This window comes from Ambystoma mexicanum, chromosome 3p (assembly GCF_040938575.1).
Source record: "Ambystoma mexicanum isolate Mex_15411 chromosome 3p, UKY_AmexF1_1, whole genome shotgun sequence".
Taxonomy (NCBI): Eukaryota; Metazoa; Chordata; class Amphibia; order Caudata; family Ambystomatidae; genus Ambystoma; species Ambystoma mexicanum.
In genome coordinates this window covers 280,436,323-280,450,422 of record NC_090925.1, presented here as the reverse complement: position 1 = coordinate 280,450,422, position 14,100 = coordinate 280,436,323, and the positions used below count along the sequence as shown (strand labels likewise).

At 50.3% G+C, this 14,100-nt stretch overlaps 1 protein-coding gene across 1 annotated transcript in view; it reads right to left on the bottom strand.

Annotated features, from left to right (window-relative positions):
* COL20A1 (collagen type XX alpha 1 chain) overlaps positions 1-5,685 on the bottom strand; it is a 686,383-nt gene extending 680,698 nt beyond the window's left edge. The window contains exon 1 of the mRNA XM_069650801.1: positions 5,283-5,685. The gene's annotated coding sequence lies outside the window, so the exon portion shown is untranslated. The remainder of the gene's footprint in view (positions 1-5,282) is intronic.
* Between the last annotated feature and the right edge of the window lie 8,415 nt (positions 5,686-14,100).

Genomic DNA, 14,100 nt, shown 5'->3' with positions numbered 1-14,100 from the left:
TGCATGATAGAAACATACCAAACTAGTCATGCCTTTGCAATATACGTTCTATGGGTGTTGGGGAAGATTTCACTGCTGCTACCTGTGCAGCTGCCTGCGAGAGACGTGTACCTGTCTGTGGCTGCCTGTTCGCAGCTAGCTAGTACACTGGTGTAAGGGAAGCATATACTGCTTGCACCTGTGCTGTACCTGTTCAGTGTGAGGGAGGCTTGCACTCCTACTGTCTGCACTTGCGCTGTATCTGTTCTGCCTGCGAGCGACGCGTAGCTGTCTGCCGCTGCCTGTTAGGCAGCTAGCTAGTACACTGGTGTAAGGGAAGCGTGTACTGCTTGCCCCTGTGCTGTACCTGTTCAGTGGGAGGGAGGCTTGCACTCCTACTGTCCACACTCGCGCTGTATCTGTTCTGCCTGCGAGAGACGCTTACGCTGCTTGCGGCTGCCTGTTCGCAGCTAGCTAGTACACTGGTGTAAGGGAAGCATATACTGCTTGCACCTGTGCTGTACCTGTTCAGTGTGAGGGAGGCTTGCACTCCTACTGTCTGCACTTGCGCTGTATCTGTTCTGCCTGCGAGCGACGCGTACCTGTCTGCCGCTGCCTGTTAGGCAGCTAGCTAGTGCACTGGTGTAAGGGAAGCGTATACTGCTTGCACCTGTGCCGTACCTGCTCAGTGTGAGGAACCCTTGCACTCCTACTGTCCGCACTCGCGCTGTATCTGTTCTGCCTGCGAGAGATGCTTACGCTGTCTGCAGCTGTCTGTTAGGCAGGTAGCTAGTACACTAGTGTAAGGGAAGCGTATAATGCTTGCACCTGTTCAGTGGGAGGGAGGCTTGCACTCCTACTGTCCACACTCGCGCTGTATCTGTTCTGCCTGCGAGAGACGCTTACGCTGTTTGCGGCTGCCTGTTAGGCAGCTAGCTAGTACACTGGAGTAAGGGAAGCATAGACTGCTTGCACCTGTGCTGTACCTGTTCAGTCTGAGGGAGGCTTGCACTCCTATTGTCTGCACTTGCACTGTTTCTGTTCTGCCTGCGAGCAACGTGTACCTGTCTGCGGCTACCTTTTCGCAGCTAGCTAGTACACTGGTGTAAGGGAAGCGTATACAGCTTGCACCTGTGCTTTACCTGTTCAATGTGAGGGAGGCTTGCACTCCTACTGTCTGCACTCACGCTGTATCTGTTCGGCCTGCGAGAGACGCTTACGCTGTCTGCAGCTGCCTGTTAGGCAGCTAGCTAGTACACTGGTGTAAGGGAAGCGTATACTGCTTGCACCTGTGCTGTACCTGTTCAGTGTGAGGGAGGCTTGCACTCCTACTGTCTGCACTTGCGCTGTATCTGTTCTGCCTGTGAGTGATGCGTACCTGTCTGCGACTACCTTTTCGCAGCTAGCTAGTATACTAGTGTAAGGGAAGCGTGTACTGCTTGCCCCTGTGCTGTACCTGTTCAGTGTGAGGGTGGCTTGCAGTCCTACTGTCCACACTCGCTCTGTATCTGTTCTGCCTGCGAGAGACACTTACGCTGTCTGCTGCCGCCTGTTAGGCAGCTAGCTACTACACTGGTGTAAGGGAAGTGTATACTGCTTGCACCTGTAGTGTACCTGTTCAGTGTGAGGGAGGCTAGCACTCCTACTGTCCACACTCACGCTGAATCTGTTCTGCCTGCGAGAGGTGCTTATGCTGTCTGCGGCTGCCTGTTAGGCAGCTAGCTAGTACACTGGTGTAAGGGAAGTGTTTACTGCTTGCACCTGTGCTGTACCTGTTCAGTATGAGGGAAGCTTGCACTCCTACTGTCTACACTTGCGCTGTATCTGTTCTGCCTGCGAGCGAGAAATACCTGTCTGCGGCTGCCTGTTCGCAGCTAGCTAGTAGACTGGTGTACGGGAAGGGTATTCTGCTTGTACCTGTGCTGTACCTGTTCAGTGTGAGGGTGGCTTGCACTCCTACTGTCCACACTCGCTCTGTATCTGTTCTGCCTGCGAGAGACGCTTACGCTGTCTGCGGCTGCCTGTTAGGCAGCTAGCTAGTACACTGGTGTAAGGGAAGTGTATACTGCTTGCACCTGTACTGTACCTGTTCAGTGTGAGGGAGGCTTGCACTCGTACTGTCCGCACTCGCGCTGTATCTGTTCTGCCTGCGAGAGATGCTTACGCTGTCTGCGGCTGCCTGTTAGGCAGCTAGCTAGTACACTGGTGTAAGGGAAGTGTATACTGCTTGCACCTGTACTGTACCTGTTCAGTGTGAGGGAGGCTTGCACTCCTACTGTCCACATTCACGCTGTATCTGTTCTGCCTGCGAGAGGTGCTTACGCTGTCTGCGGCTGCCTGTTAGGCAGCTAGCTAGTACACTGGTGTTAGGGATGCGTATACTGCTTGCACCTGTGCTGTACCTGTTCAGTGTGAGGAGGCTTGCACTCCTACTGTCCGCACTCGCAATGTATCTGTTCTGCCTGCAGGAGATGCTTACGGTGTCTGCGGCTGCCTATTAGGGAGCTAGCTAGTACACTGGTGTAAGGGAAGTGTTTACTGCTTGCACCTGTGCTGTACCTGTTCAGTATGAGGGAAGCTTGCACTCCTACTGTCTACACTTGCGCTGTATCTGTTCTGCCTGCGAGCGAGACATACCTGTCTGCGGCTGCCTGTTCGCAGCTAGCTAGTACACTGGTGTACGGGAAGGGTATTCTGCTTGTACCTGTGCTGTACCTGTTCAGTGTGAGGGTGGCTTGCACTCCTACTGTCCACACTCGCTCTGTATCTGTTCCGCCTGCGAGAGACACTTACGCTGTTTGCGGCTGCCTGTTAGGCAGCTAGCTAGTACACTGGAGTAAGGGAAGCACAGACTGCTTGCACCTGTCCTGTCCCTGTTCAGTCTGAGGGAGGCTTGCACTCCTATTCTCTGCACTTGCGCTGTATCTGTTCTGCCTGCAAGCGACACGTACTGTCTGCGGCTACCTGTTCGCAGCTAGCTAGTACACTGGCGTATACTGCTTGCACCTGTGCTGTACCTGTTCAGTGTGAGGGAGGCTTGCACTCCTACTGTCCGCACTCGCGCTGTATCTGTTCTGCCTGCGAGAGATGCTTACGCTGTCTGCGGCTGCCTGTTAGGCAGCTAGCTAGTACACTGGTGTAAAGGAAGTGTATACTGCTTGCACCTGTACTGTACCTGTTCAGTGTGAGGGAGGCTTGCACTCCTACTGTCCACACTCATGCTGTATCTGTTCTGCCTGCGAGAGGTGCTTACGCTGTCTGCGGCTGCCTATTAGGGAGCTAGCTAGTACACTGGTGTAAGGGAAGTGTTTACTGCTTGCACCTGTGCTGTACCTGTTCAGTGTGAGGGAAGCTTGCACTCCTACTGTCTGCACGAGTGCTGTATCTGTTCTGCATGTGAGCGAGAAATACCTGTCTGTGGCTGCCTGTTCGCAGCTAGCTAGTACACTGGTGTAAGGGAAGCGTATACTGTTTGCACCTTTGCTGTACCTGGTCAGTGTGAGGGAAGCTTGCACTCCTACTGTCCGCACTCGCGCTGTATCTGTTCTGCCTGCGAGAGATGCTTACGCTGTCTGCGGCTGCCTGTTAGGCAGCTAGCTAGTACACTGGTGTAAGGGAAGCGTACACTGCTTGCACCTGTGCTGTACCTGTTCAGTGTGAGCGAAGCTTGCACTCCTACTGTCCGCACTCGCGCTGTATCTGTTCTGCCTGCAGGAGATGCTTACGCTGTCTGCGGCTGCTTGTTAGGCAGCTAGCTGGTACACTGGTGTAAGGGAAGCGTACACTGCTTGCACCTGTGCTGTACCTGTTCAGTGTGAGCGAAGCTTGCACTCCTACTGTCCGCACTCGCGCTGTATCTGTTCTGCCTGCAGGAGATGCTTACGCTGTCTGCGGCTGCTTGTTAGGCAGCTAGCTAGTACACTGGTGTAAGGGAAGCGTATACTACTTGCACCTTTGCTGTACCTGTTCAGTGTGAGGGAAGCTTGCACTCCTACTGTCCGCACTCGCGCTGTATCTGTTCTGCCTGCGAGAGATGCTTACGCTGTCTGCGGCTGCCTGTTAGGCAGCTAGCTAGTACACTGGTGTAAGGGAAGCGTACACTGCTTGCACCTGTGCTGTACCTGTTCAGTGTGAGCGAAGCTTGCACTGCTGATTGCCATATTATACCATTCCCGTGGGTACGCGGGAAGCTTGCACTGCTGGCGCGTCTGCTGTAGCTTGGACATGGGTGTGGGCTAAACTTGCTTTGCTTCCACCTGTCCCCCGCCTGAAGGAAGCTTGGACTGCTGATGCCTCTGTACCTTGCAGATGGGTGTAAGGTACAGGGAAGCTTGCTCTGCTGCTGGCCGTGCTGAGTGTGTTATTCGGGTGTTATGCAAGCTTTTACTCCCGATTCCTGTACTAGACCTATGCTGTGTCTGAGGCAAGCTTGCACTGCTATCCAGGTGCTCTCTCAGCGGTCTGCGGGTGTGAGGGGAGCGTGCAGCCGTGCACTGCTGCTGTCTCTGCTACCCGGAGGATCGCGCACTCCTGCTGTCTCTATTGTAGAGGTGCAATGCTGCGGTCTCTGTTCTGTAGGTCGGAGAGAAGCGAGCACTGCTGCCGACTGCGCTCTGGTAAAAGCTTTTATGATAATGAACCCTGCCATTTATTGCCGTTTCCACCGTCCAGACAATCCCCGAACAGACAGTTCCCATGCGGGCAGCATGTGGTTGCGTAAAAGCAGACTACATGGATGCGGACATGGCCTTATTCATACAGCATTGCAAAGGCAGGCCGGATTGCCATTCACACGTTCGATGCTTTGGAAAAGGATGGCCAAGAGGAAAGTGCGCCCCTCGCCATTTTCTTGCGTCCTATTAAGTTTTGTAGCCCTTAACAGTAAAGATTTTAAGCACTATCAGTTTCGAACAATAAGCAAACTGAAGAAGAACTTTGATTTCCCAAAGATCACACACTGCACAGTTTGGGTCGTGGGAGCTAGGATTATAAGAATGTGCTCTCGGTGTACAGACAATGTGACATGTTACGTTATGTTGATTTATGCCGCGCACCGCATATTAAACCGCCCCTGTCCCTGGGAACTGCTGAGCTCTTTTTTGGACTGGGACATTGGGAACCGACCGAGACTCACTATGCAGACCAGTACCTTACACCAGAAGTATTTTAGAAGAACACATCTCAGCACTACGACAACGAATATGTGAGTGCCGTTCAAAGCTCAGAGTGCTGTGAGCTATGTAAGCGCTATACAAACATCATACGGCGTGACATTGCCCCTCACAAGGCGTCCATGCACATACCTGCCCACTCGGGCGGCCCTCTCAGGTGGATTCTAACAGGAAAAAGCGAGGAGTCCTCCGGTGTTACTCATCCGGGAAGTATTGGAAGCTGGTGGGTTCTCCAGAAATGTCTAGAAAGTTCTGGCGCCCTGGGAAGTTCCGAGGAGTTCTTGAATTTCCGGGGAAACTGTGGAAAGCTCCGATACGCGTTTGCAAGTCCTAGGAGCTCTGCGTTGTCGTGGGGAAAGCCGGCTAAGTTCCACCTTGTTTTGAGGATTCTACAAAGACCCGGGAAGCTCCTGGGATTCTAGAAAGTTTCAGTGAGCTCTGCTTAGCCGGGCCGGAAATCTCTCCCGCTGTAACTCCTGGGAGCGCCAGTCGCGGTTTGACATCCTGGCTGGGAGAGATGTGCTCTGTTTCCAGACCCCACCCTCTAGGGGGTGGGAGTCCTGGAAATATTTCACCTCAATAATTACCCATAGAAATGCGCGGGGAGGAGGATGGCGGGGACAGGAGGCAGATGGGAGCGGGCCTGACGGATGGGCGATAAAGAACGCTTCACCTGTAGACTCGCGCCAGGGAAACTGGGGAAGGAATTCTGGAATTCCAGAGCTTGGGGTCAGACATCACGTTTGTTATCGCGATGAATCGGAGCAAAAATTCAAAGCAATCAGCTAGATTTAGGAATGTCCACCTCCTCGAACCAGTTATCCAGAACCCCAAAGCCTGCTTATGGAAATTATATTTCTGGTCGGTGGAAAGTTAATGTGGGTTGTGCAGACATTCTGATGGGAAGTGCGTCGGTCGTTTGAAAATGTCACTAGTGTTATGGGGCCGGGTCAGTCCAGCACACCCCCTGCATGCATTCATGGAAGTGATGCCAGGAGCCTTGGAGTTGCATTGATAAATGGAAGTGGGCGAGAGCGGTTGGGAGTGGTGCTCCTCCACTTTTTAAAATTATGTTTTACTGTTCATATACTTTTATAGTCTGCGGCACCATGTACACGTGACCGGGAGGCTAGGACAGACGGCGGCAGGGATTTGTACATGGTGCCGCAGACTACGGCAGTATAAGTTACTGTGGCTTGTTGCTGGCTGCATTCTTTGCAGTATATTTCTGCATTTTTTCAGCACACTTAGACCCCAGCGTAGCTATTGATTGATGGGTTCTGGTTGAAACATCAGTCCTTTGCCTTACATTCAGCCCCAACTCAGGGGCAGTATTCTTACATATCTGACCTCAGGTCCTGAGGAAGGCGGGTTTAGACCAACACGCCGAAACGTATTTTCACCACGCCTGGCTGACTTTTGCAGCACCAAGGTGTGGGCGATGTGCATATGCTTGGAAGGACAGGCACTATACGTAGACCCTAGCAGAATTGTAAGAAATAGTGGGCTAGTGTTCATACATGAACCAACTCACACTAGCCACTAACCTCAAGTCTTACTACAAAGAACAATTGAATATCCCTTTGACATTCTTGGAACATACATTTTTGGACTCTTAAAATTGAAGTCGAGTTAAAATGTAGTTATTTAACAATATTTCTCATTATAGGATATGCATCCAACATTTGTGATATTTGGTGAAATTGCTTAATGGAAAGCCTTTTGTTTCGTTTTATTATTTTTCTCTCTTTTTTTCATTTGCTGTTTTTTCTGCTTTGTTTGTTGACATTTAACCACTATTGCTATTTATGGTTTGTGTTTAATTTAGATGATTCTTGCTTGGTTGTTTTATGCAATATGTTTGAAGTTGAGCTTGTTTTAAAAGAATATTGCTACATTCTTTGCAAAATGTTGCTGAGGTTTTGTATAGAAGATTGATTTATGTTTTGTATTAAATGATGAACAGTATTTTGCAGTTTCTAGTTAGATCTTATGTTCAATCAAGAGACAAAATTGAGTGAAATGGCCCAGATAATGGTATAAATTCTGGCTCCGTATACACATGTGATGTATCTTTGAACGCATAGAGAACATTAGGACACCGTCTGGGACCACTGATGAGTGCACTCAGAAAAGAATGATCCTTGGCTCTGCATTTACATGCAAATTCTTTTGTTCAGAGAAAACGTGGTGTGTGCAGGTAATTTATATACCGCATTACCCATAGACTGTTACCTGTAGGGACATATCTTGTTTTTTGCCATTTTTTTCCCAGCCCCGCACAAAGTAGGGAAGCAGCCCTCCAGTATATACGATATACGTAGTGAATAGACTGTAGGTGGTGCCGCCATTATATAGGATTCTGGACATCAGTGTCACATATTTAGTAAGCTCAGACCAGTGAAATAAAGATTGTAACAGTAAGAAAACAGTTGAAGATCGAGGAGGGGCCTGGAACAGCTGTCTGGCCTGGTATCAAAGGATGGAGCAGCCAAGAACTGGTTATCCTTGAAGGTCAAAGATACTTTGCAAGGCCAACTTCAAAGACAATCTGAATGTCAGAAGTCATGAGCGGTGAAAGATGTTGGGCTAATTGGGTGGAAGACAAGGTCAAGTCCACCCATTGACACCTGGGGTACCAGTTTACGTGCTGCTAGTGAGCCGAATGTTCCAGACATGGTACAAGCGTGCCAACCAATTGTAGAAGCCATATAGCGAAGGGCTTTATAGTTTGAGAGCCAATGATGTACAGTGTACTTAATAACTGTTAAAGGTGACTTGCACTAGGGGTGGGCAGAAGTTGTCCACCTGACTGTAGAGACCCAATCACAACCCGTCCCTATATAGAATTTATACTTAGATGTTCCCTTTAAGCTAACAACAATCTCCCATAGGTTATCCTAGTTTGCCATGTATTATGATGTGATGAATGATGAGTTTTGCTATAAAATAAATGGTTTTTATGAAATGCTACAAGACTTATGCTGTGCAACATCTGTTGATGTCAGTTGTGACTCCCTGTTTTAGACAATTAAAAATAAAACAGTCGGGAGAGAATTTGGCAACTTCCTGAGTCAGTCTTATTATTTGGTCTCAGAGTTATTCTGCATCCCCATCCTTGTATGAAGTGTTACTGATTTAAAAGGGCCCCTTCGTGGGTTCACGTGGTAGCATGTTGGGTGGTTTCACAGAAGAACCATTGACCTGTTGACTCAAAAATTTCAGACGATCGAACATCCTCCGCCATCTGGCCAGAAGATTGCAGGGCTCCCTGTGGAGAGCGGGCAAATGGAAATCTTGCAAGAAAATCAAGATGGTGGGAAGGGTCCCTCTTTGATGAAATCCCTCCTGGTTTTCACAGGTGCTTTGCAGACGGAAGGCAAACGTGTTCGATTGGAGGAGGACAGCGATACAAAAGGCTTCGAGCGAAACAAGCAAATTATGAGTAGACTAAGGGGAATGGCAAACTAAGGCTACAGGGTTGTGGTAATTTAGAAAGTAATGGTAAAGTAACGGAAAAGTAACACAAAGTAAGGAAAAGTAACATGTGGGGTGCATTTAAAGGCCCCAAACAGAAGTCCCTTTCACCTAAAGAGCAGCTTTTAAACACTGCAAACAAAAACGGCCTGGCTTTGCTTTCCCTGTCACATGAGTGGCAAGAATTTCAACACTGCAACCAAAAACGGCCTTGATTTACTTTACCTGTCACATGAATGGAAAGAAGTTATATACTGCAACCAAAAACGGCCTGGCTTTGCTTTTAGTTCACATGAGTGGCAAGAATTTAAACACTGCAACCAAAAACGGCTTGGCTTTTTCTTTTTGTTCATGTCAAATTAAAGAACCGTGGTCAAAGGGGACCTACCCATCAATATCAATGGATCCGCAGCAAGGTAAATTCCCCCAAGAATGAGAAATAAAAGAATCCTGTGACCTGCAAGACATGATTTTAAACATTAAAAGCAAAAATGTCCTGCACATGTAGTTGCAAATGAAAACGGCTTTAAAAGCCACAATGGAGAAAGATATCACTGCTCTCACCGAAAATGGCAGGGAAGCAGAACAGAAGGTGGGGGAGGACCAAAGCAAATGTCTATTATGTTTCACCCACACAACTCCAGTCACCTTTGAAGAGACACTTCAGGAAATACCGTAATGGGATAAGGCAGGATCTTCACCCTGACAAGCCCCACATCCTGCTGGATATCACACCTAGCCTCTAATAATCACGCAATAAAATGTGATGGTGCTGAGGGTGTCAAAATTCCCTATTCTGCAGACATGATGGCAGGTGCCCAAAGAATTCAAAGAAAGCAAAATGTGGCTGAAGCATGAAAAGAAGGTGTGAGTCAGTGTAGCACCCACTTCAAAGATCAAACTGTTAATTTCAAAGGGACTCATAAAAACCCCGCTGGTCACAGGCTGACCCAGGGGAATAGATGGCTGTGGGGAATGAAGCGGACAGCCAATTTGCTGACAGACACACTCATTCATATAAAAGACTACGGCCCTCATTACAAGTTTGCCGGTCCGGAATCCAGTCTTAATGTGATAGCAGTGACACGGGTTCCGTAACCGAATGCATGTGGAAACAAGGGAGAATTACGGGGTTGGTAGCCTGCGCCACCTATCACAGTGTAGAATTGGTGCCACCGCCATGACTTTAACACCCACGGAGATGGATGCACCGGTAGAAATTCCAGTGGTCCATCCGTATCCGCCACAGCCATGCCGGTATCAGTGGAGGCGGAAGCACCAGAACCGGAAATAATGTGATCGCGAAAACCGGGAAGAGAGTGGCGGCCATTACATAAATCACAATCCATTGCAATCCTCTGGAGCCACAAGGCACACAGTTCCTGTGACTGCCTAAAATCCTTCAGGAAGATGACATCAAGGATCCCAGCCAGCTGGCAGCGGAAACCCCGGTTCAGTGAGCCTGAACTCACAGTGCTCGTTGGGTACATAGTGGAGAATGCTGCAGAACTATTCAGCGCAGACCAGAGGCACTCCACGCAGCAGACAAGGAAGTCCATATGGCCTGAGGCTGCCCAGAAGGTCTCAGCTGTGGGGGTGACTGGGTGGACAGTAAAGGACTGCCATAAGAGGTGGGACGACCTGCGGCTGTGGGTCAGAAACCTACTGTCAGCCCACAGACAGCAAAGCTTTGCCACAGTAGGGGGACCACATTCCCCACTGAAGCTGTAACAGTGGGAGGAGAGGTGCAGCAGCGTGCTGCACCTTGAAGGAATTGAGGGGGTAGGCGAAGCCAAGGCTGGAGCAGATACACCTGTTGAGGCAGGTAAGTACATAGAGTGCAAAGACATGAATGTGAATGAAGGTGTATCTCCCCCCTAGCAGAGCCCAGAGTCACATAGCGCATAGCACAGTCCCCATCAACCCTACCACACCCAGCACCCCAATGACCCCCCCAGCAAGGCACACAGAGCCACATAGCACAGTCCCCATCAACTCTATCACACCCAGCACCCCCATGGACCCCCAGCACGGCACACAGAGCCACACAGCATAGTCCCCATCAACCCTACCACATCCAGCACCCCCATGACACCCCCCAGCAAGGCACACAGAGCCACATAGCACAGCCCCCATCAACCCTACCACACTCAGCACCCCCCTTGGACACCACCACCCGGACAGCCAGATGGCGTGCAACCGAGTGCAACCCCTGAATCACACACCTGAGCACAGCACCCATCAATGCATGTACCTGCAACTAGATGAAGCATGAGGAGTGTGTTGCATGTGATTGCTCCATACAGACCCTGTGACACCACTAACGGCATGCCTTACAATCCCCCCGAGGATCATCATCCGACAATGACAGGGGTCAACAGTCGATGCCAAGGGGGACTGCACATGGCCGTCGTCAGAGACCACAATAGCAAGCCACTGCTAGCACCTCCGGCACCCGTGCTGCAACTACGGTGCCGGTGCACCACCCTCTGGAGACCCCCATCCCAGCACCACCTGTAGATCAGCATGCAACACAGGGAAATCCCCCTGCTGCAATTTCAACTTCACCTGCAAGTGCTGCAGCACCACCAATCCAAGAAGAGTCTTTTGACATGGAAAGTGTGCATGACCAACAGGCCACTGAAGCACCAGAGTCAGGGAATGAGGGGGGCACCTCCACACCTGAGCAGCTCTGCACATTCAGCCCAAATGAACTGCACAGTCCAATGCGCTCACCCACACCATCCCTTCAGGAACATACCATTCGGTTGCAGCACATTGAAGAGTGTCAGGACATGCTGACGGGACTCATGGACTCGTGGAGCAACAGCTTCAGGAGTCAAGGCTCCAACGTGACGAGGCTCGTATGCAACGGGAGAGCAACGTGACCTCCTTGTGACACCTATCACGCGCAATAGGGCGTTTTGCCACTACCAACATGGTGTTGTCGAGAAGGGTCAGAAAGGGCAACAACATCCAATCCAACATTGTGGAGATGAAGTCGCTGGCCCTGCAGGCCATCATGGGCCACCTTACCCACTAAATCCCGCTTTGCCCTACGCCAGAAGCACTCCTATGAACTTTGTGACCAGCAGCCCCAGGAGGAGGTCATCGCAGCTAGCTGGTGCACCTGGAAAGGACAATCATGGGCCCAAGCATGGGAAAAAATAGGGCGTACGGTGTGACACAGAAGTCACACATTGTCATGATGCCTACCCCTGGAGCACCAGGCCAGGCCCAGCACCCCCGGGAGCAGGCATCATGCCCCCGGGTAAAAGCCCAGCGGCCCCTTATAGGGGCTCTTTGGACTCTGTCCTGGCGCCGTTGGCGCCAGGCTCGTGTTGGACATCAGTCCTGGCGCCATAGGCGCCAGGCTCATAAGGGAAGGTGTTTTGTGCACTTCCTGATGCACACCATGCTGCAAGATTCAGGACTTCCTGAGACCTGAAAGGGACTATTTTTTCATTGGGACTATTTTGCCACTCGGGCGTGGCCAGGGAAGGATACTTACCTGGAACTACTTTGGGGGCTATTTAAGCCACGCCCAGACAGTAGCTCACACTTCGCGTTGTTCTGCATCCAAGCAGCTGAACGCTCACCGTGTCTGCTCCTGCATCTGGTCTCCAGCCACGCCCCCCTCGATCCTGGAAAACCTGTAAGGAAAGAAGAGAAGAGAAAGGTGAAAACCAAGAATTTTATCAAACTTCTTACCTGCATCCGGAACCTTCACGCCAGCGTTCCTGAGAAAAGACTTTCATTTAAAAGCACTGTGTTGCTCGCTGCAGCGCCGCGCTTCACTCACCTGTCCTCGGGAGTTCTTCTGGCTCCACCGCGACTGTCTGCACTGGTCGACACATCTCTGCGCCTAGGGGAGAGAAGAAGAGACAAAAGGTGAGCAGAAGGAACATATGAGGAAAGCCTAATTTTCCGCCATAACACTTACCGGTCTACTGTTGGTGGATCATTCCTCATTTCGGGTCAGCGCCGCTAGGTTGGCAGGTACCGCACCCCGGCCCCTATGGGGAAAGGACAAAAGACATTACTGGAGGAATATAAAGACATTAAGAGGGATCGCCCCCATCGCTAACTCACCTGAGTTTACCATTGGCAAGTCAATCCCTCAACGCATCGCCTTCATTCTGCACCTGAAATAAAGGACGGATCACAGGTTAGGAAGGCAACATAAAAGGAGGCTCAACACTTGAACTTTTGTAATCTTCTTACTTACGGCATTCCGCTCCGAAAAGTCAAGTGGATTTTGCCAGTGCCATTCTGAAAACCAGTGAAGTAACTGGACAAACACGCGCCCCTGCACCAGAAGCAGGAGGAGAGTTCATCCTTTCAAACCATGAGAAGGATATTCCTACGGACCAGACAAGCAAGATTTAAGGGTCCTGTTCAGTCGGTGTTCCGAGTTTTGCGCATCACGCTCGAAGAGGCCACAGCAACCCAGACTAGACCAGCGCCTCCGTGGGAGTCAGGTGAGCGTTACAGAACGCGAAGCCTTCCTACAAATTCCCACCCAGGCGCTATGGAAACTTCTGAGACTGATCAGTTGGCCCAACTACTGGGGGAATTACGGGCCAAAGTACACGCCGCTCGTCAAGAGACTAATGCTCTCAGGAGGGAAGTGATTGTATCAAAGGAAAGAACTGATGACCTGGCTAGACAGTTTTTGCAAGGTCAAGCTGGACACACTCCTCTACCCGGTTCCGGGGGGAACCCCACTCCTGTGGTTCCCAGTAACCCTATGCAGATTAATCTACCTGGAAACATGCCGCTGGCCCCACCCGAACGCTTTGCTGGGGACCCCAAACGATTCGCCGTATTCATGAATCAGTGTTGTTTGCACTTCCTATGCAGACCTGGGGCCTTCCCTAATGACCAGACTAAGGTAGCCTTTGTATTGTCATATCTCAGCGGCTGTGCTGCCGATTGGTCAGTTCCACTGGTTACTCAAGATGACCCGATTCTCCGTGATTTTCAAGGATTTCAAGCAAGCATGGAAAGGTTATTTGCTCGACACTCTCAGGGACAGGCTCTGGATGACGAACTCCTATCCCTGCGACAGGGCAATCAGGACCTCCTATCCTACATTGCATCCTTTAATAGACTAATTGTGGAAACTGGGTGGCCTGAGGATAAAAGAATCACGTTATTTTATCGAGGTCTACGCGGAGAACTTAAAGATGTCCTGGCCCAAGTTGTAAATCTGCCCCAAGAATGCACAGAATATATAGACTTAGTGGTCCAATTGGATCACAGACTTCAAAACAGAAAAGCAGATCGGTCCAAGTTTGAGACCTGGGTGTTGGTCAAGACCCACGCTAACCCCAAGGGTGCTGATGTCTCTGTGCCTATGCAAATCGGAGGGGTTAAAGGACCTTTAACTCAAAAAGAACGTGAAAGAAGACGGCAGATGCAATTATGTCTTTATTGTGGGTCCTCTGGACACTTTCTACGAGATTGCCCG